Source organism: Solanum dulcamara, chromosome 2, assembly GCF_947179165.1.
Source record: "Solanum dulcamara chromosome 2, daSolDulc1.2, whole genome shotgun sequence".
In the NCBI taxonomy this organism is placed as follows: Eukaryota; Viridiplantae; Streptophyta; class Magnoliopsida; order Solanales; family Solanaceae; genus Solanum; species Solanum dulcamara.
Window position 1 is genome coordinate 26,917,383 of NC_077238.1, and position 3,642 is coordinate 26,921,024.

Sequence of the window (3,642 nt, forward strand, 5' to 3'; positions counted from 1 at the left end):
GAGAGATACTATGGAGATGTTTGGAGGCTAAAGGCTTACATGTGCCATACATTAGGGTGATCAAGGACATGTATAAGGGTGCCAAAACCAAGGTAAGGATAGTAGGAGGGGACTCAGAGCACTTCCCAGTTGTGATGGGGTTGCATCAAGGATCAACCCTTAGTCCATTTTTATTTGCCTTGGTGATGGATGGATTGACACGAAAAATTCAAGGTGAGGTGCCATGGTGTATGCTTTTTGCGGATGACAAAGTCCTGATCGATGAGACTCATAGCAAATTTAACGCTAAGCTAGAGGATTGGAGACATACCTTGGAGTCTAAATGGTTTAAGCTGAATAGGACCAAGACAAGAGTACTTAGAGTGCAAGTTTAGTGAGACACCTCAAGAGGTTGGCACGAAAGTTAGGCTTGGTGACCAGGCCATCCAAAATAAATGTAGTTTCAAGTGTTTGTCATACAAGGCAGTGGTGAGATTGACAATAATATCACACATCGTATTGAGGCTGGGTGGATGAAATGGAGGCTCGCTTCTGGTGTGCTATGTGATAAGAAAGTACCACCACAACTTAAGGGCAAGTTCTAGAAAGTGGTGGTTAAACCATCAATGTTAAATGGGGTAGAGTGTTGGCCAGTTAAGGATTCTCACATTCAAAAGATGAAAGTAGCCGAGATGAGAATATTAAGATGGATATATGGGAATACCAGAAGCGACCAGATTAGAAATGAGGCTATTAGGGATAAGGTAGGAGTGACCTCGGTGGAAGACAAGATGCGAGAAATGTGATTGAGATGGTTTGGACATGTGAAAAGGAGAGACACAAATGCCCAGTGCATAGGTGTGAGAGGTTGGCCATGGATGGTTTCAGAAGAGGTAGGGGTAGGCTGAAAAAATATTGGGGAAAGGTGATTAGATATGACATGACGCAGTTATAGTTTATCGAGGACATGACCTTAGGTAGGAGGGTGTGGAGGATCCATATTAGGGTAGAAGGCTAGTACATAGTCTCATTATTCTTCCGTATTAAGAAGCGTATTAGCGCACTATAATTTCTTATGCTCTGACTTCTCTTATTATCTTTCTATTACTTTCTGTACTTTGATTACTTTATTTTATCTGTGTTGCTTTCTTTATTTGCATTATTCGTTATTTGCTTTCCCATATCATTTTGAACTCTTTAGCCGTATCTGACCTCTTTTTATGCTTCTTTTGAGACAAGGGTCTTTCGGAAATAGTCGTCATACCTTGGTAGGAGTAAGGTCTGTGTACACTTTACCCTCTCCAGACTCCACATTGTGGGATATCACTGGTTGTTGTTGGTGGTGGTGGTGGTTGAGTTGCATATCATTGAGTCTACATTCAAAAAATTATTTAGAGTTGATTGGAGTTACCTTTGAGTGGAGTCCCTTGAGTTGAGTTACTTGATGTGGATTTTGTTGAATCGTGTTTGCTTCAGTGGTATGCTCAAATTACTCCTCCCTAAAGAATTATAAAGCAATCGTTAATCAAATATAGAACTAACAAAGGTTAGGGTCGATCCCAAGAGGAATATGGTTTAGACTTTAGATCAATCGTTTATTATATGCTTTAGTAATCAAGTTATTCTCGTAGAAAGATAAAACAAGGGGGATTTTTATAAACTATTAAATCAAATAGAAAATGTCAATGAATGAAAGTACGGTTTAATATGGTTTAAATCAATAAGAAGTGAAACTAGGGTTTTTTATGTGTTCCCCAAGAATCCTTAATTAAGTAGACCCTTTTTATTAGTAATTATTTCCTAGTGTATTACATGTAGAATTGGTAAGTTAATTTTACCTAAGTCCTTGATCCGTCAAATAGGTGATTTTCACTACGCAACTTGATCTGTCTATGAGTGTATGCTTTACTAACCCTTACCAATGATCCTAGATTTAACTATCCATTGATCCGTTCAAGCTAATTAGATGAGGATGATTAGCCCTAAATCTCGTTTTTTAATCCCTTTTCCCATCCGTTACCTCCTTGATCCAACAAGTAAGGATAAGGCGAGTTCTAACGTTGGCCACCGTTAAAAGCAATCAAACCAAAGGGACAAATAATACATGCATGCACACTATTCAAGAATTACTTTTTATTAAGTCCTATGTCATTAATTCTTCCTGGTTCCCACAACCCTAGTTGTGGAATTAACTAAGAATAACTACGTATTCACAAGCACTAATATTCAAGTTAAAAGAAATCACAAACTTACAATGAGACTTATGAAAACTCAAAAAATCTTCAATAAAATCCGAACGTAATATATCGATAATAAAATCCCGTATTCAAGAATAAAATCTCAAAAGTAGTCAGAGCTATATTCTCAAACCCAAAAATGTACATACAAAAATCTGAACCTAAGAAGTGTATTTATAGAATAACTTTCCTAAATAAATATGTATTTGGAAACCATAGGACTATAAAATTTTGATTGGGTCTACGACTCGTTTCTACAGGTTGTAAGATTTCAGATGGGTCGGAGACCCTGCTCATAATCTTTTACATTGCACTAAGGAATGTTTATTTTTCACGTCCACTCTCTACGGCTCGTATATTGAGGATAATTCATCAATTGAGGTCGTACACACTGTCCTTCTTTCACCACTTGCAACTTTTAGCTACGATTGTATTCTATGCCTCGTTGAAATGTAGACGAGCCATATAACGTACTCGTTTCCTTCACTTTTCCTTTCTTCCTTCACTGCTTCTTTGACGACTAACACCTACAACCCCTATATCCAATGACGAATTGTAGTCTGAGCCCATAAACCTGAAAAATCACCTTCCTTCAATGTTATGATTCCTCAGCCAATTCTTGGACTTAGTTTCCTGCAAAATATGCACAACCAACATCAAACATGCTAACACATGCCTAAAAGACATGCACATTCTAAGTTTTAAAGCATTAAAAATACCATAAATATCGGTACATCAACACCTTCAACTTAAAATGGTTGCTTGTCATCAAGAGACACTACTATACTACAACGACCCCATGCAAAACAAGATTAAGAATGTACAGCAATCATAGGCTATTAACTCTCGACCCTTTCCAATTTCCATTCATGATACTATTGCAACCATTATTTCAAATAAAACTAACTTATGTGGATCAATGCTAGACACTTCAACACCAATAGAAAATTAACATGCCAAAAACAACATTCACCATTTTCATGAGTATTTAGACAATGCCAATTGTGCCCTCATTGAAAAGAGGTTCTTTTTTCACTTATGAATTTCATTTATTGTTTAAACTTCAGGGACATGGGAAAACACTCATGCTCACAAATGAAATTTAGACTTTCATGCACAATACCATAGGCTTGCCCTTATTTTTGATACTTAGACTCTTGAACCGTTGAACTAGGATCACTAAAACTTTTGTGGCTTGTAACGTAGGCTCGGGGGAAGGTATGGTGCATTTGGATTTAGTGACTTTCGTACCTCCTCGGACACTACATCAACTTTGAGTCCACCTAATCAAACCCACACTTCGTTTTCACTCTTTGTCTTTGCTTGTTGCTTTAGCCTTAGGTGTGGCTTTTGTTTGTACATTTTTCTTATGCTTTATGTTTCTCTTTGCTAACTCTTTCTAAACTATTTATTTGTTTTAGCCAAC